The following is a 24,277-nucleotide window of genomic DNA, read 5'->3' as shown; positions in this document are numbered from 1 at the left end:
TTTTAAACTGCCGCTGCTCCCACACAGGTCCGATGCTCTGGTCGGGCCTCGTTCACCAATCGTTTGCCAATCTTATTTGAAAGCACAGGCAGACTGCAAGGATGGCTCATTGGAATGGCTACAAGTGCTTATACCCTACCGTTAAAAAAGAGATTTATGTTGAATTCTTAAAATAATCAAAGGCATATTATAATTCTAACAAATGGCATGAACTGCATGCTATCGTATTAGGTTTGTAAACGGAAGTGTGTCTTGACACATTTAGTGAAACGATAATGTACTATTGTACCAACCATCCACTAAATCTTTTCATGTTTATTGAAACCATATTGCAGTGGTACAAGCTTTCCCAGCAGCCAATAAACACTGACATTAAAGGAACATTTTGGATCAGCCTGTTCCTGATTTATCCAGAAATCAAGTCTGTCTCCAAAACCACAACAATCCTCCTTCAAACTACACTCCAGTTTCCTCTCCTTTTTTTGTGATTGGTTTATTTGAAACACCTTTTTAGTATTTTATATCAATGGATAGAGTTTTTAATTAAGTCATTCTGATTAGGAAGGTACAGTGTCATAAGTTGTCGTTCCCCCCACACTCTGCTAAATCCCTGATTCTGCAGGAAGAGGACGCATCTACACCTACACGGGAGGCGCAGGGTGCGGGGGCACAGAAATGAAATCAGCGTTGAAACCTCAGAGCGGGCCATCCGCCTTCCCTCTCAACATAAGGGAGGAACTAAGCAAGAAATAACCTCAGAAAGAATATCTATTTGAACAGAACATTATCTTCACGACTTCAATTATTTCTGAGCTGCATTGCAAATTACAAAACGACAGATCAGAATGCAGCCGTCGACTGCTGTTGTGGGCTTTCGAACAGTTTATGCAACTACCCTGCACGCCCCGTAAATGTTGTGCGCCCTTCATTAATAGATTTCGGTTGGTAGTTTCCAGGCTTCTCTAATCATCAGGACAGTAGCTGTGAGTAAGAAAGTGAGGCTGAGCAAGCAGCCCCAAGTTTTCACCGTTTGGATCAAACGTCGAAGTGGTATGATTTTAAACTTTGCTCGGTTATTTGTACAAACAGTACGATTTTGTTCAATCATTCATATCTTGATGCGCACTGCGACCTATCACAAAATAAACAGGATCACAATTAAGGCAGCAATACCACTTAATGACTGCTGGTGGCGCAACTGGCCGATTTCCAGAAGCTCAGGCGCGCCGCCAGCAGGCACCTAGCTAATTAAAATACACACAAACATTTAAAGGTCTTGTGTGCTTTGGTTTTTCTCTAACTTAAAGCTTTTTAAACTAGATATCCTTTGAACGCTTACTCTCAGTATTTTCCAATAGCATCAATGCAGCCGAGTAGCCGTGCTGCTTGTATACTGAATTCCAAAGCAGCAGTCTGCATAACATAAAGGACAGATGTTATCAATTACATCAATTATTTTGAAAGATTTAAAAATGCCATGGATTACTTAGCCTTAATCTGAATATCAAGTAGCTAAAGTTTTGATGTTTTACAATCTACTCTTAATTCAAAGTGGCTTCATTCAAATGTTCCAATAATTCTTTTTTAACTCTCAAATCCCAATTTGCTGTGTTATTTATGTTGCTTAATTCAAAATATTGGTTCATTCAATTTTTTAACACAAAAAACCAACTTTGCATGATCAGGAATGGACTGTAGTTGTGACAACTGTTATCAGCTGCTACTTTTCATTTTCATCTAAAATTCTTGGTGCCCCATATTTGAACTTGGAGGTGTAAACACAGGTTTGATGGTAATTGAATGTCAGGGCATTATCACCCAATATTTGAATCTGCTGCTCCTTAATTTATTGCAAGTAGTAAGTTAAACCATCCAACAGGAAGTTACTTGAAGGCATTTCTTCAGATTAAGTTGTACAAGATTTACATGCTTTCTCAGGTCACAGTGCATCTAACACCATCATAGAATCATACAGCACAGAAGGCCAGTTGGCCTTTCATGCTTGTGCAGGCTCTTTGAAAGAGCTATCCAATTTGGCCCACTCCCCTGCTCTCCCATAGCCCGTTTGAAAGTTATTGAATCTCTTTCCACTACCTGTTCAGGCAGTACATTCCAGATCATCATAATTCCTTCTCCTCTCACCTCTGGTTCTTTTGCCAATTACCTTAAATCTGCGTCCTCTGGTTACCGTGCCTTCTGACACTGGAAACAGTTTATCCTTAATTACTCAATCAAAACCGTTCATGATTTTGAACACCTCTATTAATTGTCCGCTTAACCTTCCCTGCTCTAAGGAGAACAATCCCAGCTTCTCTAGTCTTTCCATATAACTGAAGTCCTGCATCCCTGGTACCATTCTAGTAAATCTCCCCTGCACCCTCTCTAAGGCCTTCACATCCTTCCTATATAGCGGTGCCCAGAATTGGACACAATACTCCAGCTGCAGTCTAACCAGTGATTTATAAAGGTTTAGCATATCTTCCTTGCTTTTGTACTCTATGGTCAGAATTTTCTTTACCAGGGCTGGTCACGAGCTTGTTGCTGGCTCCATCCTGCTCCACAGAACGATTTTACGTTAATGGGGCCTATTAAGCCCACCCTGCGCGTTACCCGGCCCAATTAAAAGGTGCGGGTTTGGTGATGTCATCGATGACACGTTTTCAGCCGGGATGTTTAAAGGAGCCATGACCACATTGCATTTGAAGGTTCATCTAGAATAGTGCAGGCAGAGCACGTCACTATTCCACTGCTGCACACACCACCAGAGATGGTGTGGAGATGCCGGAGTTGGACTGGGGTGGACAAATGTAAGAAGTCACACAACACCAGGTTACAGTCCAACAGTTTTATTTGAAATCACAAGCTTTCGGAGCACTGCTCCTTCATCAGGTGAAGTGGAGAGATGCATAAAGACACAGCTTATATAGTCAGAGAATAATGTCAGATGATTACAGGTAATCTTTCTAACTGCCATTTGTCGCACCTCGGCAGAGAGATAATCACAGCGATCAAAGGTGTGAATGGTGTCCAAACAGGTTAGTCAGGAAAACATTACATCAAAGAACAATGAGGTGGGGTCACAAGGGGTCAAATATTCCAGCAAAAAAAATGTTTTTCGGTCTGTTTTTTGTTTTTCATACAGACCCCAGCATCTGCAACATTTGACCCCTTGTGACCCCACCTCATTGTTCTTTGATGTAATGTTTTCCTGACTAACCTGTTTGGACACCATTCACACGTTTGATCGCTGTGATTATCTCTCTGCCGAGGTGCGACAAATGGCAGTTAGAAAGATTACCTGTAAACATCTGGCATTATTCTCTGACTATATAAGCTGTGTCTTTATGCATCTCTCCACTTCACCTAACGAAGGAGCAGCGCTCCGAAAGCTTGTGATTTCAAATAAAACTGTTGGACTATAACCTGGTGTTGTGTGACTTCTTACATTTGACCACCAGAGATGACTGCACAGAGGCAGAGGGCTGCACCCAGATTCCCTCTGCTTGTGGAAGGAGTCAGAGAACGCAGAGACCTCTTCCCTGCTGATGAGAGGAAGAGACCTCCCCAGCAGAGCAAAGGAGCCTGGCTCCAAATAGCAGAGGAGGTGCTCCCATACCTACTGGGGGAGGAGAGAAGCTGTGTAACACTGGCGGCACACTATGTTACAGCTTGCCATGAACAGCGGGACAACCAGTAAACTAATAAAAGAGTATATATAAATAATGCGATTGTATATTTATACACTCAGGGATATACCTGTTTATACACTGTATGAATAGAACTGCGTTTATGTGTTCAACCATAAATGTATTATGATGCTTTGGCAACATAAGATGTACCTTATCATGCCAATAAAGCGATTTGAATTTGAATTTGAATTTGAATAGCAGTGATGTCGTCAGAAGGACCTGGGTGCAGTGCCGCAAATGCTTCAAAGATCTTGTTAGATCAGGAAAGGTGAGTCCAAAGCCACACTCACCTTCATCCTGCTGTGCCTCTCATCGCATCCCCATCACTCTGCCTTCCCTATCCTACTCCAGCACATCCTTACTCACACCAACATACCTTGCACCTCCACCCCTCCCTCTCTATCTACATTATCACATCCCAATCTTACTAACCACCCCTCACACTCACCCTCATCCTAGTGCAATTATACCAACTAACAACACACAAGGAGGCCACTAGGCATTGCCACCCCACTCCATCATAGTCTCCCTCTACAGATGTAACTCATCCATTCCTTACAATCATTCCATCACTCTCACTCAACCTTCTCTTCTTTCTCTTCTTGCAGGAAAAGAGAGCCCACAATAAGAGGGAGAGGGAGAGAACTGGCGGTGGAACGGCATCAATGGCCACCCTGACCACAGCAGAGGAGGCTGCCTTAGAGCTGCTGGGAGTCGTTGAGCACCTGGAAGATGGAGAGAGGGGGACATCTCAGCAACCTGGTGACAGAATTACATATCATACAGCTACATGGCATACATCAGTCACTCGTGGTGGCTGATGTTAGCAGCCATTGAATGGTCATTATGTGTATAATGGTTTCTGTACTCAATCTACATATGACCTATCCAACTCATCTCCTTACTCTCTCACAGGTCCATCAAGAGCCCCCACCACTGTCCAGGAGCAAGAGGAAGACGACTCCTCAGAGGAGACTCCAACCTCTAAGGGCGCACCCAGCACCAGCGCGGAAACGCACACCTCGGTGGGTCCCTCGGGAGATAGAGTAGTGTTGTCACCCAGTGTGTCACAAATCACTACCGAGCAACAGCAGATGGTGGAGACAGGGACAGCAGTGGAGACTCCTCATCGGAGGGCGCAGGACTCTCCCAGCTCTGCTCAGCTGCATGCAGATGCTGAGCTTTGGGGGCCATCCAGAAATTGGGCAAACCTGGAGCTGTAGGAACAAGTGCAGGAGGCTCTGACCAGTTTTGCGAGTGTGATGACGGCCAGCGTTCAGAGAATGGAGGAGTCCATCTCCAACATGAGCACCACCGTGTCACAGGCGATGGTGACTGGCGGCTCTTCCATGGATAGGATGGCCGCCTGCATGGAGCAGCTAATGGGCCATTCAGAGGAGCACATGGTCTATATGCAGAATAGATGGCTATCTATGGACAATAGATGGGTCTCTATGGAGAATAGATGGCAGAGGCTCATAGGCATCCTCTCTAGGAGGGATATCAGTGTAGACGTGGGTCCTCATGGCCCCACTGATGTGCAGCAACGTGCTCTCCAGCTCCTTGCTAGCAGGGAAGTGCGGGTGGCCCATGAGAGGGATGATGGTGAGAGGGGACATGGAAGTGGGGGCTCCTCTCAAAGTGCTCACACTTCTCCACATTGCCACCCCCTCAGTCAGAGCGTCAGATGGCTCCTCGGATCGCGATGGCAGAGTTTGCCCCTGTACAGCCGCAGAAGGAGCAGACTTTGGCGGGGCCATCACAGGTTCCAAAACCCAGAGGACGACCGCCAAAAGTGTCTAAGCAGTCGCTGCAGGGAAGTGAGGAGGCTGCCTCTACCTCTGCTGAAGCCACAGGGGTAGTACCACGTAGAAGCACGCATAAGAGAAAGATGTCACACAAGTAAATTCATAAGGGTAGCCACTTGGGTGTTTTATTCAATGTTGATGTGAAGTTTCAGTTTATTTAATGTGAACCATAAATGTCTTTCTTTTCAAAACTTTCCTATCTCGGACAAATTAGTGTGCACCTTTGGAAGTGGCTTAGTTAGTTGGAGTGAAGGGTCAGACGTAACTTTACCTCCATCAATGGTGGTGACTGAAAGGAATGGATTGGCCATTGTAGGGATGCTTTATAGTGTGGCTGTGGGGTGTTGCCAACCTGGCGAAGCATGTGGCAGTCATATGGGTGTACTGTGTAAAGTTAAGTAAATCTGGCCATGATGAGCTCATCCCTGGCCTCCCGGGCAGCAATGTGCTCAAGTGCTGGTACCATCTGCACCGCAGGTTCCTCCAGATCCTGCTTCTCCTTATCTTCCAGCTACTGCTCCTCCTCTGAAGAAGAAGAAGCTGTGCCCTCGGTGCCTTGCTCCTCATGCAGCGCTAATACTCGCTGCTCCGCTATGTTGTGCAGGGCACAGCAGACCATAACGATTCTGGAGACGCTGGCTGGTGCATACTGAAGGGTTCCCCATGATCTGTAAAGGCATTTGAAGTGCATTTTCAGCATCCCTATGACCTGCTCTATGACACATCTGGTGGAGATGTGGCTTTCATTATATCTCTCCTCGACCTCAGTACCTTGCCTCTTCAAGGGTGTCATGAGCCATGCCTTCAGTGGATAGCCCTTGTCTCCAAGCAGCCAGCCAGAAAGTATGTTTGGAGAGTGAAGAGCTGAGGGAGGGTGGACTGGCGCAGGACAAAAGAGTCATGACAGCTACCAGCGAATTCAGCACACACATGCATGATGATCTTCCTATGATTGCAGACCAGCTATACATTGAGAGAGTGGAAGCCCTTGCAGTTGACAAACACTCCTGGGTGATGATGGGGTGCTCTGATGGCCACATGTGTGCAGTCGATGATGCCCTGCACCTGTGGGAAGCCAGACAGAGTGGCAAAGCTGAGCACCCACTCAGTAACACTGGCTTCATCAGTGGCAAAGTTGATATCATTGGCTGACTTGTCAAAGAGGGCATCGGTGACCTGTGTGATGCATCTGTGGGCAGCCGACTGCGAGATGCTGCAAATGTCTGCTGCAGATTCCTGGAAGGAGCCTGAGGTGAAGAAGCTGAGGGCACTGGTGACTTTGACAGCTACTGGTAAGGCATGTCCACCCGCTCCTCTGGGCTGCAGGTTTTGCTCCAGCAATGTGCAAATGTCTGCGACGACCTGGCATGATAGCCTGAGCCTCCTTTGGTACTGCTGCTCAGTCATGTTGAGGAAGCTCATCCTCTGCCTGTATACCCTGTGTTGGGGTATCACATGATGCAGCCCTCTGTCCTGTGGAGCATCAGGGCGTTGAGGAGAAGGTTGGTGTTGTTGGTGCTGCTGGTGTGCCTGGTGCTGCTGGTGTTGGGGCTCATCATGGTCAGATTCTGAGGACCAAGGTGAGACACTATAAATGGCATCTATGCTTTTGGAAGAGATGGCAGGTCAAGTAGAGTTGACAGAATTAATCTGTCAATGGTGAGAGAGGTTCTTCCAATGAGGTGACATTGGATGAAAACTTTGCGGGAAAGACTTGCAGCCTGCAGAAAGCTCAATCTGTGCTGCGAATGCAGTCAGCAACAACTTTTGCCTGAGGAAAGTGATCAGCTGTCAGGTGGGAGCTTTTAAACTACATTTGATGCTGTCAAGTAATCAGCTGGAGCAATGGCCACTCAACTCCTGCCTCAGGTTGACAGACGTGGTTCCCGAACTGCGTAAATCCTGTGGCCATGCAGGGAAATTTAAAATGTAGGAGGTAAAAGGCTCTTAAGTGTCTGTAAACAAGGTTATAATGATTTCAATTAGCTCGCCCACCTCTGCCGTTCGGGTCGCTGCCTCTCTGGCAAACGCGCCCAAGGGAAAGGCATGTGGGGGCTCCCGCTCCCACTTTTTCAAATTACTCACCCAACCCACCTTCATTCCCGCCCACATGGACCCCAGAAAATTCTGGCCTATGTCTCTGTTTATAAAGCCAAAGATACCGTATCCCTTTTTAACAGCCTTCTCAACTTGTCTTGCCAGCTTCACAGATTTGTGTATGTACACCCCCAGTACCCTTTGTTCCTGCACCCCCTTTAAAATTGTACCATATAGTATATCTTGCCTCTCCTCATTATTCCTACTAAAATGTCTGCCCGTTTCACCAGTCTGTCTATGTCCATTATGTGGTACTCGCAGATTCAGATCTTGTGGGGTCACTTTTAACTTGTGGGTGGGGGCAACTGGGGGTGTGGGGGCCGAAGCAGGAAGTGATGCATCCGGCCACCCGGAGCCTGAAGCCAGGGAGAATTTGGGGGAAAAATTTGGTTAAGAACATAAGAAATAGGAGCAGGAGTAGGCCATTCGGTGAGGCGGCGGCGGCGGCGGAGCGAGCTTAAAAGCGGCGGCAGCAGCAGGTAGGCCCCACAGTGGCGGCAGACCTGGGTGAGGCGGCGGCAGCAGCAGCAGGTAGGCCCCACAGCGGCGGCAGACCTGGGTGAGGCGGCGGTGGAGCGAGCTTAAAAGCGGCGGCAGCAGTAGGTAGGCATACCAATCTCAGAGTGGGAGAGAAGTAAAATGTAATCGAAGTGTGACGTCGCCAGAAAGCAGGTAAGTGATTGGTTGGTGAGTATTTCTCCTTTTTTCCAAACTTAAACTCTGTGGTTTATAGTTTCTAAGCTCTCTGTGGTGTAGTGGGGACTGTTGCTAAAAAAGGGCCCTTGAATATATCATTTAATTATAGTGTAATTGGTGGTATTGATTTGAATTAATTTAATTTGAATTAATTAAATGGTAAGTCATGGCAGGAGAGCTCGGCCCCGTGGTATGCTCCTCCTGCACTATGTGGGAAATCAGTGACACTTCCTGTGTCCCTGACGACCATGTGCGCAGGAAGTGTATCCAGCTGCAGCTACTGGCAGACTGCATTGCGGTGCTGGAGCTGCGAATGGATACATACTGGAGCATTCGCGAGGCTGAGGATGTCGTGGATATCACGTTTAATCAGTTGGTCACACCGCAGGTAAAGGTTGCATAGGCAGAAAGGGAATGGGTGACCAGCAGGCAGAGTAGTAGGCGCAGGCAGGTAGTGCAGGAGTCCCCTGTGGTCATCCCCCTCTCAAACAGATATACCACTTTAGATACTGTTGAGGGGGATGGCTTATCAAGGGAAGGCAGCAGCAGCCAACTTCCTGGCACCAGGGGTGGTTCTGCTGCACAGAACGGGAGGAAAAAGAAGGGAGAGCTATAATAATAGGGGATTCTATTGTAAGGGGAATAGATAGGCATTTCTGCGGCCGCAAACGAGACTCCAGGATGGTGTGTTGCCTCCCTGGTGCAAGGGTCAAGGATGTCTCAGAGCGGCTGCAGAACATTTTGGAAGGGGAGGGTGAACAGCTAGTTGTCGTGGTGCATATAGGTACCAACGATATAGGTAAAAAACGAGATGAGGTCCTAAAAGCTGAATATAGGGAGTTAGGAGGTAAATTAAAAATAGGACCTCAAAGGTAGTAATCTCAGGATTGCTACCAGTGCCACGTGCTAGTCAGAGTAGAAATAGAAGGATATTTCAGATGAATACATGGCTAGAGGAATGGTGCAAGGGGGAGGGATTCAAATTCCTGGGACATTGGAACCGGTTCTGGGGGAGGTGGGACCAGTACAAACCAGACGGTTTTCACCTGGGCAGGACCGGGACCGATGTCCTAGGGGGAGTGTTAGGTTTTAAACTAAAATGGCAGGGGGTTGGGAACCTGAGCAGGGAGACAGAGGAAAGGGAAACAAGGATAGAAGCAAAAGACAGGAAGGAGAAAAACAAAGGTGGCAGTCAGAGAAATCAACGGTTTAAATCAAACATGGCCACAGTAAATAATAATTCTAAAAGGTCTAAGAGCGTTAAAAAAACAAGCCTGAATGCTTTGTGTCTTAATGCAAGGAGCATTCATAATAAGGTGGATGAATTAGCTGCACAAATAGAGGTAAACGAATATGATATGATTGGGATTACTGAAACATGGCTCCAGGGTGGCCAAGGCTGGGAACTCAACATCCAGGAGTATTCAATATTCAGGAAAGATAGGCAAAAAGGAAAAGGAGGTGGGGTAGCATTGCTGGTTAAAGAGGGGATTAACATAATTGTAAGGAAGGATATTGGCTCTGATGATGTGGAATCTGTATGGGTAGAACTGAGAAATACCAAAGGGCAGAAAACGTTAGTGGGAGTGGTATATAGATCTCCAAACAGTAATGCGGAGGTTGGGGATGGCATTAAAAGGGGAATTAGAGAAGCGTGCAATAAGCGCACAGCAGTTATCATGGGTGACTTTAATCTACATATAGATTGGGCTAACCAAATTAGTAACAATACTGTGGAGGAGGAATTCCTGGAGTGTATACGGGATGGTTTCCTGGACCAATATGTTGAGGAACCAACTAGAGATCAGGCCATCTTAGACTGGGTATTATGTAATGGGAACGGATTAATTAGCAATCTTGTGCGAGGCCCCTTGGGTCGGAGCGATCATAATATGATAGAATTCTTCATTAAGATGGAGAGTGAAGTAGTTGACTCAGAGACTAGGGTCCTGAATTTAAATAAAGGAAACTCCGATGGTATGAGGCGCGAGTTGGGTAGGATTGATTGGGGAATGGCACTCAAAGGGTTGACGGTGGATAGGCAATGGCAAACATTCAAAGATCACATGGATGAACTACAGAATTTGTTCATCCCAGTTTGGCATAAAAATAAAACAAAAAGTTGACTCAACCGTGGCTAACAAGGGAAATTAGGGATAGCATAAGATCCAAGGAGAGGACATATAAATTGGCCAGAAAAAGCAGTAAACCTGAGGATTGGGAGTAGTTTAGGATTCAACAAAGGAGGACAAAGGGATTAATTAAGAAGGGGAAAATAGAGTATGAGAGTAAGCTTGCAGGGAACATAAAAACTGACTATAAAAGCTTTTATAGATATGTGAAGAGAAAAAGATTGGTGAAGTCAAGCGTAGGTCACTTGCAGTCAGAATCAGGGGAATTTATAATGGGGAACAAAGAAATGGCTGACCAATTAAATACATACTTTGGTTCTGTCTTTACAAAGGAGGACACAAATAACCTCCCAGAGATGTCGGGGAACATAGGGGTCTAATGAGAGGGAGGAACTGAAAGAAATCAGTATTTGTAGGGAAATGGTGTTGGGGAAATTGACGGGATTGAAGGCCGACAAATCCCCAGGGCCTGATAATCTACATCCTAGGGTACTTAAGGAAGTGGCCCTAGAAATAGTAGATGCATTGCTGGTCATCTTCCAAAATTCGATAGACTCTGGAACAGAACCCATGGATTGGAGGGTAGCTAATGTTACCCCACTATTCAAAAAAGGTGGCAGAGAGAAAACGGGGAATTATAGACCGGTAAGCCTAACCGATAGTGGGGAAAATGCTAGAGTCCATTATAAAAGATGTAATAGCAGAGCACTTGGAAAACAGTGACAGGATCGGACAAACTCGACATGGATTTACAAAAGGTAAATCATGCTTGACTAATCTACTGGAATTTTTTGAGGATGTAACTGGTAAAATAGATAAGGGAGAACCAGTGGATGTGGTGTATTTGGACTTTCAGAAGCCTTTCGATAAGGTCCCGCATAAGAGATTAGCGTGTAAAGTTAAGGCACATGGGATTGGGGGCAAGGTATTGACTTGGATAGAGAACTGGTTGGCAGACAGAAAGCAAAGAGTTGGAATAAACGGGTCTTTTTCCGAGTGGCAGGCAGTGACTAGTGGGGTACCGCAGGGATCCGTCTTAGGACCCCAGCTATTCACAATATATATTTAATGATCTAGACGAGGGAACTAGATGTAATATGTCCAAGTTTGCAGACGACACAAAGCTGGGTGGGTGTGTGTGCTGTGAGAAGGATGCAGAGAAACTCCAGTATGATTTGGACAGGTTGGGTGATTGGACAGAAGCATGGCAGATGCAATATAACGTGGATAAATGTGAGGTTATCCACTTTGGTGTCAAAAACAGGAAGGCAGATTATTATCTGAATGGCAATAGACTGGGATAAGGGGAAGTGCAACAAGACCTGGGTGTCCTTGTGCACCAGTCGCTGAAGGTAAGCATGCAGGTGCAGCAGGCGGTTAAGAAGGCAAATGGTATGTTGGCCTTCGTAGCGAGAGGGTTCGAGTACAGGAACAAGGATGTCTTGATGCAGTTGTACAGGGCCTTGGTGAAACCACATCTTGAGTATTGTGTGCAGTTTTGGCCGCCTGATCTGAGGAAGGATGTTCTTGCCATGGAGGGAGTGCATCGAAGATTCACCAGGCTGATACCTGGGATGGCAGGAATGACGTATGAGTAGAGCTTGGGTCGATTGGGCTTATACTCGCTGGAGTTTAGAAGAATGAGAGGGGATCTCATTGAAACTTATAAAATTCTAACAGGACTAGACAGACTAGATGCAGGAAGGATGTTCCCGATGGCCGGTGAGTCCAGAACCAGGGGTAAGCGATTTAGGACAGAGATGAGGAGGAATTTCTTCACCCAGAGAGTGGTGAACCTGTGGAATTCTCTACCACAGAAGGCAGTAGAGGCCAATTCATTAAATATATTCAAGAAGGAGTTAGACATATTTCTTAAGGCTAAAGAGATCAAGGGATATGGAGAGAAGGCAGGGACAGGGTACTGAATTTGGATGATCAGCCATGATCTCATTGAATGGCGGAGCAGGCTCGAGGGGCTGAATGGCCTACTCCTGCTCCTATCTTCTATGTTTCGGCCCTTTGAGCCTGCTCCACCATTCAATGAGCTCATGGCTGATCTTCTGCCTCAACTCCATTCACGGGCCCTATCGCCATATCCCTGGATGCCCTTACTAGTCAGAAATCTATCGACTTCTGTTTTGAATATATCTAATGACTGAACCTCCACAGCCCTCTGGGGTAGAGAATTCCAAAGGTTCACCACCCTCTGTGTTAAGAAATTTCTTCTCGTCTCAGTCCTGAATGGCCTACCCTTTATCTTGAGGCTGTGGCCCCTGGTTCTAGACTCCCCAGCCAAGGGAAACATTCTCCCAGCATCCACCTTATCAAGCCCTGTAATAATTTTGTATGCTTCAATGAGATCCCCTCTCATTCTTCTGAATTCAAGAGAATACAGGCCTAGTTTACTCAATCTCTTCTCATACAACAGTCCCGCCATCCCAGGAATCAATCTCATGAACCTTCATTGCACTCCCTCTATGGCAAGTATATCCTCCCTCTATGGCAAGTAAGGAGGCCAAAATTGTACACAGTACTCCAGGTGTGGTCTCACCAAGGCCCTATATAATTGGAGTAAGACTTCTTTACTCCTGTACTCAAATCCTCTTGTAATGAAGGCCAGCATACCATTTGCCTTCCTAATGGCTTGCCGCACCGGCACATTCACTTTCAGTGAATCATGTACAAGGACACCCAGGTCCCTTTGAGCATCTGCATTCCCCAATCTTTCACCATTTAGGAAATACTCTGCCTTTCTGTTTTTTCTACCAAAGTGAATAACTTCACATTTATCCACATTATATTCCATCTGCCATGTTCTTGCCCACTCACTGAACCTCTCGAGATGCCCTTGAAGCCTCTTCATACCCTCTTCACAACTGCCTCTGCCACCTAGCTTTGTGTCATCAGCAAATTTGGAAATGTTACATTTAGTCCCCTCATCCAAATCATTGATATAGATTGTGAATAGCTGGGGCCGAAGCACCGATCCTTGCGGTACCCCACTAGTCACAGCCTGCCATCCTGATAAAGACCTGTTTATCCCTACTCTTTTTTCTGCCTGTTAACCAATTCTCAATCCATGCTAGTGTATTACCCCCAATTCCATGTGCCCTAATTTTGTTCACCAACTTCTTGTGTGGGACCTTTTCAAAGGCCTTCTGAAAATCCAGATACACCACATCTACCGGTTCCCCTTTGTCTACTCCACTAGTTACATCCTCAAAGAACTCCAATAGGTTTGTCAAACAGGATTTCCCTTTCATAAATCCATGTTGACTCTGCCCAATCTTACTATTAGCTTCTAAGTGCCCAGTTATTGCATCCTTTATAACAGATTCCAGCATTTTCCCAACTACTGATGTGAGGCTAACAGGTCTGTAGTTCCCTGTTTTCTCTCTCCCTCCTTTTCTTAAATAGCGGGGTTACATTTGGTATCCTCCAATCTGCAGGAACCGTTCCAGAATCTATAGAATTTTGGAAGATGACAACCAATGCGTCCACTATTCCAATGGCCACCTCTTTCAAAACCCTAGGATCTAGGTCATCCGGTCCTTGAGATTTGTTGACTTTTAGTCCCATTAATTTTGTTAGTACTGCTTTTTTACTAATAATAATTTCTTTAAGTTCCTCATTCTCGTCACACCTTTGGTTTTCTCATATTTCTGGGAGGTTTTTTGTGTCTTCCTCCGTGAAGACAGAAACAAAGTATTTATTTAATTTCTCTGCCATTTTCTCATTCCCCATTATAAATTCTCCCGTCTCTGACTGTAAAGGACCTACATTTATCTTTGCCAGTCTTTTCATTTTCACATACCTATAGAAGCCCTAATGGGGCGCAAAGCAACTAGCGCCCGGGCGCGGCGATGCATGTGCTACTCGCGAAATTGACCAGAGTTTTTGCGGCGGCGCAAAACTGTACCGCCACGATCTCCTGCGCCCGCAGATCATGACATCAGTCGAGCGTGCAACGCCCCAGTGGCGCCTCGGACCGGATATTGAGTGGCACCCCCCTCCTTTCCGCCTGCCACAAGCAACAACAGGGAGACTGGAACGTTTCCCAGTCGGTGAGGGGCTGGGGGGGGCGCTATTTAAAGGCGCCCTCTTTCTGCCGTTTTTGTGGGCGACATTTTTGCACCACTCATTCTGACAGAGAGAGAGATTCTGAGAGAGAGATAGACTTCTGCATAGAGTCAATGCTGTGTGAAGTAGTTTTGGCTACTGAGCATTACTTTGCAGGATCTTTTGGATTTGACCTTCATTACTTCGATTGTCAACAGACTATGGGGGCTGTACTGATTCGGGGTGTCGTCCTGCGCCTGCAGAATCGGAGGCATCAGAGACGCAGAGAGAGTGGCAATCATGGCCAGACGGAGGAGGGCCAACCGGCCTCTGCACAGGAGACCTTACCCTCCCAGGGTATTCCAGGAACAATTCTCCTACATTCATTTGTCTGAGGAGCAGTGTTGGCGCAGGCTGCGCTTCAGCAAGGAGGTGGGCACTGAGCTCTGCCACCAGATCTGCAGCCTCAACTGAGGACCAGGACTTCTGTCGGTGGCAGTGAAGGTCACAGTGGCTCTGAATTTTTATGCCATCGGCTCCTTTCAAGCAGCTACTGGGGACATCGCCAATACCTCCAAGTTCGCGGTCCATTGCTGTATCCGTCAGGCCCTCTATAAAAGGAGACACCAGTACATCTCTTTCCCAATGACCCGGGACAAACAGCATGAACGCGCATTGGGCTTTGCGAGGATAGCGGGCTTCCCCATGGTGCAGGGCGCCATTGACTGCATGCATGTGGCATTGCGGGCACCGCATGAGAATGCAGAGGTTTTCCGAAACCGCAAGGGGTTCCACTCCTTAAACGTCCAGTTGGTCTGTGACCACAGACAGCTGATACTCACTGTCAATGCCCACTATCCTGGCAGCAGCCACGATGCTTTCATCCTGCGCCAGACTGGTGTGCCAGAGCTTTTCCAGGCAGCGCATCAGCCAAGTGGTTGGCTCCTCGGGGACAAGGGTTATCCACTCTGCACCTGGCTGATGACACCGCTCTGTAATTCCAACACCCCTGCTGAGCTGCGGTACAATGAGAGCCATCTCGCCACCAGGAACATCATTGAGCAGACGATCGGCGTGCTCAAGCAACGGTTCCGCTGTCTGGACCACTCAGGAGGAGCCCTGCAGTACTCGCCTGAGCGAATCTCCCTCTTCATAGTTGTATGCTGCATGCTTCACAACCTGGCAATCCTGAGGACCCAGCCAATGCCACCAGGCCTTGGAGCACCACCAGAGGAGGAGGAAGAGTAGGAGGATGATCAGCAGCAGCAGCAGCAGCACCAAGACCAAGGTGGGAGGGTGGCCCACAATGTTGAAACTGCAAGGGCCGTCCATCAAAGACTGATAACAAGCCGCTTCTAGGCCCCTACTCAGGAAATGGCTTCTGGCATGGAGAACATGATGGAAAGCAACCCGCAAACCCTATAGCAGGCCAAGGCAGCAATGAATCCAAAGGCCAAACCTGTACATTTTCAATACAAACACTGTGTGTGTCATTTATTCATGACAAACTAATAGAAACAAACACAAAAAATCATTAATTAACATAACTGGTTCTCACAACCTGGATATAATGGCCAAAACACTAAACAAAAGTTATTACACCAACTTCGGCCTTCAATAAAAACATTCCCAACATTTCGTCAGACCTCTTACTTCTTGCCCTTCGAGGGTGATCTTCCCTTGCCCAATTGCCCCCTTCCCGCCCTAGTGCTCCTCCGTAATCTTCTTCTTCTTTCTTTCTTAGGCAGTCCCTCGGAACCGAGGATGACTTGCTTCCACATTAAAAATGAGTTTGCAGGTGACTGATGAGTCCAATGCGGGACCTACAGTCTCTGTCAAAGGTGGGGCAGACGGTGGTTGAAGGGTCGGGCGGGTGGGGTGCTTGGGTTGATGTGCGCTCCTTGTGCTGCCTGCGCTTGGCTTCTGCTTGCTCCCGGCGAAGAAACTCGAGGTGTTCGGCGCCTTCCCGGATGCTTCTCCTCCACTTTGTGCGGTCTTGGGCCAGGGATTCCCAGGTGTCGGTGGGGATGTTACACTTTTTCAAGGAGGCTTTGAGGGTGTCCTTGAAGCATTTCCTCTGCCCGCCTGGGGCTCTCTTGCCGTGCCGGAGCTCCGAGTAGAGCACTTGTTTTGGGAGCCTCGCATCGGGCATGCGGACAATGTGACACGTCCATCGGAGCTGATTGATCGTGGTCAGAGCTTCGATGCTGGGGATGTTGGCCTGAGCAAGAACACTGACGTTGGTGCGCTTATCCTGCCAATGGATTTGCAGGATCTTGCGGAGGCAGCGTTGGTGGTGCCTCTCCAGTGCCTTGAGGTGCCTGCTGTACATGGTCCATGTCTCTGAGGCATATAGCAGGGCAGGTATCACTGCTGCCCTGTAGACCATGAGCTTAGTGCCGGGTTTGAGGTCCTGGTCTTCAAACATTCTCTTCCTCAGGCGACCGAAGGCTGCACTGGCACACTGAAGGCGGTGTTGGACTTCATCGTCGACGTCTGCCCTTGTTGACAGTAGGCTCCTGAGGTATGGAAAGTGGGCCACGTTGTCCAAGGCCTTGTCATGGATTTTGATAATCAGGGGCAGCACTGTGTGGCGGGGGCAGGTTGGTAGAGGACCTTTGTCTTATGGATGTTTAGTGTAAGGCTAGCTAGCCGACAACCACGACGTGCGTGGATTCTTTAGCGCAGTCAAGACCATCTACGGCCCAAGCACCCAAGGCCCTTCCCCACTGCAGGCCAAGAATGGAGAGGTACTCATCAAGGACAGGGAAGCAGTCAGTGCCCGCTGGAAGGAGCACTTCGAAGATCTCCTTAACCACGACTCTGTCTTCAACACGAGTGTCCTCAACTCCATCCCACAGCATGCTACCCGCCACCATCTCAGCACAACCCCAGCCCGGCATGAGGTTGAAAAGGCTATCCGACAACTGAAGAACAACAAGGCCTCGAGCACATGGAATCCCCGCGGAGGCACTAAAGCATGGCGGAGAAGCACTACTGGCGTGAATTCATAAACTCATTTCTCTTATCTGGAAGGAGAAGAACATGCCAGGGGATCTTAGAGAACCCGTAATTGTGACCATCTTCAAGAAAGGTGACAAGTCCAATTGCGGTAACTCCAGCGGAGTTTCCCTGCTATCTGCCACAGGGAAAGTCATCACAAGAATCCTCCTCAATCACCTTCTCCCAGTGGCCGAAGAGCTCCTCCCAGAGTCGCAATGCGGATTCCGCCCACTAAGGGGCACAATGGACATGATCTTCACCGCACGTCCTCTGTTATGGGACCCCAGTGGCTGCAGCAAGGCTGGTGGAAGGCTGCTGAATGTCAGATCCTGAGACTACAGATGCCCTTGAAGGACGCCCTCGACCAGCTCTGGGCCTGGAGTGCCCGGCTGCAGACTGCACCAACTCTGCATGGGCGGCAGCAGTCTGGGCTACAGGCGGTGGCAAGTGCAATGGGGAAGTGACAGTGGTGGCAGCAGGAATGCTGTCATCTTGAGAGAGGACAGCAACTCCCTGCTCGACCGACACACTGGTACTCCCACGGGGCAGCACCTCAGCATCCGGAGCAATCTGCTCGAGCACAGATTGCTGGCCTGCTGTGGCGCTGTGAGAGCCCTGGGGAAATGTGTCCAAACCAGCGATGATGGCAGCAGTCAGTGCTTGCATGGCCTCAATTTGAGACTGCATGAGACCAGTCTGAGATTGGATCACGGCAGCCAATGACTGAATTGCAGCACTAGGCATTAGTGTGCCATCCGCCTGTGCTGCAGCGTAGTGCACCACACTCCTTACCAGTGCATCAGTGCATTCAGGCACCCTTCCCACTGCACCCATGAGCTGAGTGTGCATGTCCACCGCCTGGGTGTTCATTTCAGCAATGAGCCGCTCTTCCTCTGCGTCCAATGCAGCAGGACTCGCTGGCCTACTCTCCCTCCGGGGAGATGGCCCACGAGCTTCCCTACCCCCATCGTGTTGCTGCAGCCCGTTGGGTCCCGGAGCTTCACCCTCATCAGACCCTTCCCCCCTGCTCCCCTCCAGGGAAAGCGTGTCCCCAGTATGGGCATGGGCTTCCTCGGGAAAGGGTGGCGCTGATGCTCCAGCTTCCTCTTCCTCCTCGCCTGCAGCTTCGCTCCCACTGGCAGCTTGAGGGCCCGTCTCCTCAGCTGGTGAATCACCATCTGAAAACAGGGAGGTACAAGAGTGGCTTTAGCATGAGGACAGGGGGGCAGTAAGGGAGGAAGGAGTGGAGCGATTTAGTAAGTTTGATTGAAAGTGTAAAAGGCTGGTGTTGTGAGGAACAAGTGGAATGAGAGAGGAGAGAAAGCTGATGACCTTACCATTGCTGTCCTGAATGGGGTCGACCCCTCCAGGGGCGACGGGACCGATCACCTGGCTTGCCACAATCCTGTGGATGCGCGCCCCATTTTCGCTGAGGGGTTGCAGCTGAGGCGGCCCTCCACCTGTCCATTGCTGCTGTCTCCTATTATGAGATAGCTTGGCCTGCAAGAATAAGGTTGGCGTCTGAGTAAATATACAGCCATGGTCTTGCCTGATGTGCCTCCCATAGTTGAATAGTCCTAACTGTATGCAGCCATGGTCTTGCCTGATGTGCCTCCCATAGTTGAATAGCCCTTACTATATGCAAAGTGTGGAATGCGTGTGTGTGTTTTATGAGAGGGCCGTTGGTCATTGGGGTTTTAAGACCCTCTGGCCATAGAGTGAGGTTGACATGGAAGGATGGAGAGGTATTGAAAAACAGCCACTCACCCTGATGACCCGAGTGAGGTCGTTGAACTTTTTGCGACATTGTGTATGGGTCCTGGGCACCATGCTCCTGGAGGTGACGTGCTGAGTCACCTCTCTCCACACTCTGCTGTAGTCGCGCGGCAAAGGCCTCCTGCCACTCTCAGGGTAGAATATAGATCTTCTGCACCAACCAGAGCCTCCAAGGCCCGCTCGCTAAGGCACTGAGCTCGTTCTCTCACCCTCTCCATAGTCCTTGGCTGGAAAATGTAGTCACAGGTCTCTCCAGCCCGAGATCCAAGGCTCCAATGAGCAGGGTGTGGCTGGAGAGCAACATCGACCCTCCCCTTTAAGAACTGGCCGGCGCCAGTGTGTCTGCGTTCCATTGCTAACTGACATCACCTGCGCTTCACCCGCACTCTAAGTCAGCGCCTCGCTCCTCGGCCTTTGCGCCTTAAGACAGGTGTGTAGCACCTGACTTAGCCCTCCAATCACCTCCAGGGGCGATAGAAGCCAAGTTTGCAGTTGGAGGCGATAATTAGTGCCAGGCGTTAAACTTTGCGCCCAACCGATAATTGTGCCCCAAATGGGGCAATACCGAATTTCCCCCCCTTTAACTCTTGGGATTAATATGAATACCCCGAAATTGACTCCTGCCCAAAGCCAGCGGGTGGGAGTGGAAAGTCGCGAGGGTGGTCAGGCTGCTGCCCGGGACCTGTGAAAACAAACCCCCAGCAAGGTAAGGGAGGGATCGGGAATGATCGCAGTTGGGGGTGGAGGGACGCCTGGGATAGGGAGGCCCAAGGTATCCTTCTGGGGAGAGGAGGAGCATTCCTGCTCCTCCTGGCACACAAGGATTTCACATAAAAGTTATTTTTTAACTTACCTTGGTCACTCTGCAGACTCCCGCCATAGTTCAGCTGTCAGGATTAGCCCGTGCAGGCCTCCTGAATGCCAAAATTAAAATGCCGTTGTGGTGCTGATGATGTAATCGGTTTGTGACTTTTAGATTTAAATTAGACTCCCACCACCACCCCATGCCTGCAGCGGGAGCCTCAGCCAGCTTCAAAGTTGGTGAACATAAAATGTCACTCTGTGGGAATGATGTGACCTCGGGCCTCAAGTGGACTCAAGAAAATTTTAACCCCTCTCCCAGGTTAAAATCGACCCCTGTGGTTCTAACACAGTTCTGTATTTTTGTGTAGTGTTAAGCATTAGGATCACTTCTTGGCAGGGGCTTAGGTTGTAGGATGAGGGCTCTTTAGGCACTACTCTGATGTGTATTCTCAATGGCTGTTCAGTTGAGTAGTGGACTAATTTATGCTCTAACAACCAGAAATTAGTCACTGACCTATGCAAATGAATGTGGCTTGGACAATAAAGAATCAGAATGGTGACTAAACAAAGGTACGATGCAGACCATGTTTCACAGGTAACAAATTATTTGTTTTAGTGGAGGAATATATAAATCAGAAAGATGCACTTTTGGAAGAGGGCTGGCAAATTGTCCGAGTAATTATCACAAACAGTACTTTTAAAATTAATGATAATTGGCAGATTAAACACTGTAACATGACCCCCCAAAACAGCCTACAGAAAACAATGTAAAGCTTTACAGCCTGCTGGGCAAAGCAGCTAATATGTTCTCTGAATCTTACGTTTTAGTAAATAATATACATTATATTGATTTAAAAACCCTAATAATAAAAAAAATCATAATTTTTATAACTCCTAATATGTTTTACAATGATATTTGGTAAGTATTACAATATGATATCCATAATCAGTTGCAGTGCATGGAATAAATACATTGATTATTAGTTTCCTGGCTTCTGGAAAAGTATTATTGTAAAAATATTATCGCTTAGCAGATGGTCCAAATTAATGAATAAAAATTTCTTCTTTCATATCTCCACAGGTCATTTATCTACATCCAATTCCTCGACATCATTAAAGGATACCATCTTCACTTTTAAGCGGTGTGAAATCCAAGAATTATTAATTTATTTGTGGAATCTCTTGTTTTCAAACAACATGCTTTATTTTTAATCACTCCTTTTCCCAGTGCTTTAATTTCATACTGGTTATCCATTCCTATCTCAGGCTCAGTCCATATTTCTGTAGTTATGGTTCAAATAAACAGTGCTCCTTTAAATTTTTCCTACATTTCAATAATTTTAGATATATTTTCCATTATTTTACTGTTTTGTAAACAGATTGTTGCTATTGCTCTTTTATTCTTTACTGCTCCTGTTATGACTTCATTGCACATGTTTGCGTTTGTCATTTCCTATAATGAAGATCATGGGTTCCACCACAGAATGCATTAATGACCAGAATAAACAGGAACTGTTAACAATGACGTGCCTAATGGTTTTATTGAGGGCAGTGTCCATGCATTAGCTTTAGTAAACACTGGCAGGTACTGAATCCACATAAGGAGGCAATGACTGAAAACTCTCTGTCCTATTAGTCTGGAGCCTAACACTAAATGGCAGTGGTGAGAATGCTGAAGCCTGTGTGCAACATAAATACTCCTCTTGAATTTAAAGGGGCACTGTGGCGGAGCCACTAAGAGACTCAGAACATTTGAGAATAATCTCTTTAACTACATTGTAGTGCAGCCACGTACTGCACCGTTAAACTGTTTGTTAACTATACTGTATGTACCTTCCTATACTCTGCATGATGACGTCATGACGCTGATCACGTGACCGCCAGTGGCGCGAAGAACGCGATGACGTCAGTTTCCAGAACCTTCCAGTAGTCTTCGAGTGCCTTGCAGCCTGAACAGACCTGTATACATCTTCTCCTGTAGTTTGCTAGTTAACCTCGTTGTTATTAAACTTTGTTGTTTTGATTTACTGAGTCGAACTGCAATTATTCAGATAGGAACTACCGTTCCTACATTGGTGACCCCGATCTCATCGAACAACTTTCATTGAGATTCAAGAATGAACACGAACGCCGTCGCCCTCAAACTTCCACAGTTCTGGGAACAACAGCCATCAGCATGGTTCTTCCAGGCAGAAGCCCAGTTCTCACTCCGAGAGATTACAGCGGATTCGACCCGTTATTTTCACGTGGTCTCCGCTCTCAACAGCACCACGGCCTTGCGGGTTGTCAGCCTCCTGGGCAATCCACCAGAAGAGGGCAAGTATGAGGCTCTTAAAACTCGTTTGCTACAGGTGTTTGGTCTCAATAAGTTGGAGCGCGCATGCAGGCTTATTGCTATGCCCGGCCTCGGGGACTCAAAACCTTCTGAACTGATGAGCCAGATGCTCACTCTTTTGGGTTTGGAGCCCCAATGTTTTTTGTTCCGCGAACTTGTCCTTAACCAGCTACCAGAACCGGTTCAGATGGCCCTGGCCAATTCTCCGATCACGGACTGTGTAGAACATTGCGGCTGAGGCAGACAAGTTTCTTACTGTTGCGCAGCAGTATTGTGCAGCCACGAGGCGCCCTTCCCCCACGCTGGCACAGCCCAGCCCTCCTGCAGGCTGGTGTGCATACCACGCCCGTTTTGGCACCAAAGCTCGATGCTGCCGCCCGCCCTGCAGTTTCTTGTAAAAAAAAAACTTCACCAAGCCCGCGCCCTTCGGCAAAACTGACTGGGTCTAAAAAAAAGTCCACTTCACCATGGCGGTTGGTTCAGCGGGAAAGCTGCTGTACATCACGGATTCCATGACAGGGCGACGATTTTTGTGCGACACTGGATCCCAGTGCAGTATTCTGCCAGCTTCAAGGCTCGATCTGCAATCCGGCGGGCGCGGTCCACCCCTCGAGGCAGCTAATGGCGCGGATATCCGCACGTTCGGAAAACGGACAGTCAATTTAACCTTCAGCGGTCAGAGATTTGTTTGGGACTTTATTGTTGCTAAAGTTTCGTAGGCTATCCTGGGGACCGATTTTTTTTGCTCCAACGGCTTTCTGGTCGATGTCCAACACCGCCGACTCATAAATGCGTCCACCTTCCACGCACTGCCGTGCCATCGCAGCACCACCATGTCCTGGTCGATTGCCTGTACGCTTGCAGCACAGGACGGGTTTACGCGACTGCTCGGGGAGTTTCCAGAGCTCACCAGGCCTACTTTTTCGGCAGCAGTCACGAGGCACGGAGTGGTGCATCACATCACGATGAAAGGACCGCCGGTTTATGCCCGGGCACGTCGGTTGGAACCAGGCAAGCTCGCAGCGGCAAAAGCCGAGTTTCACACCATGGAATGCCTCGGGATCGTCCAACGCTCCAATAGCCCTTGGTCCTCCCCACTGCATATCATCCCCAAACCAGGCGGTGGCTGGCGACCTTGCGGGGATTGCCGACGTCTAAATGAAGCCACTACACCGGACAGGTATCCAATACCTCATATTCAGGACTTTTCGGCCCATCTGGCTGGCAACTCTGTTTTCTCCAAGGTGGCTCTCGTCCGCGGTTACCACCAAGTCCCTGTACACCCGCAAGATGTCCCCAAAACGGCGGTCATCACACCGTTCGGACTTTTCGAATTCCTCCGAATGCCTTTCGGGTTGAAAAACACAGCGCAGGCTTTCCAACGGCTCATGGACGCTGTGTTACGAGATTTGCCCTTTTTGTTTACTTAGATGACATTCTCATTGCCAGTAGAGATTCGCAGGAACACCTACAGCATTTGCACACACTTTTTGCCCGTCTCAGCCAGCACGGCCTCATCATCAACCCCGCCAAATGCCAGTTTGGATTATCCAGCATCGATTTCCTGGGACACAAGATCACTTTGGACGGCGCCGTCCCACTAGCTACCAAGGTAGAGGCAGTTACAGCATTCCCACAGCCTCACACAGTCAAATCCCTGCAAGAGTTTCTGGGGATGGTGAATTTCTATCACCGGTTCGTCCCCAAGGCAGCCCAGTTGATGCAGCCGCTATACGAAGCGCTCAAAGGGAAGTCAGGAAAGGACGCTATCACTTGGACGCTGCCGATGGACCAGGCGTTCCTTAACACCAAGGCGGCGTTGGCAGACGCAACCATGCTTGCTCACCCGTTACCGGGCGCGACCATCGCCCTCACTAC

General features: G+C 48.1%; 1 long non-coding RNA gene across 1 annotated transcript; it reads left to right on the top strand.

Moving 5' to 3' along the window:
• The first annotated feature begins 307 nt into the window (after positions 1-307).
• Positions 308-22,087, top strand: LOC147117679 (uncharacterized). The gene is made up of 2 exons (XR_015078300.1): positions 308-1,050; positions 21,146-22,087. It is a non-coding gene; the product is annotated as an uncharacterized LOC147117679 (long non-coding RNA).
• The last annotated feature ends 2,190 nt before the right edge of the window (positions 22,088-24,277 follow it).

The sequence above is a fragment of the Somniosus microcephalus genome, chromosome 5, assembly GCF_052327205.1.
Source record: "Somniosus microcephalus isolate GS21.2 chromosome 5, FLI_Smic_1.0, whole genome shotgun sequence".
Classification (NCBI taxonomy): domain Eukaryota; kingdom Metazoa; phylum Chordata; class Chondrichthyes; order Squaliformes; family Somniosidae; genus Somniosus; species Somniosus microcephalus.
The sequence above is the reverse complement of the archived record's forward strand: the minus strand, read 5'-3'. Positions and strand labels throughout refer to the sequence as shown.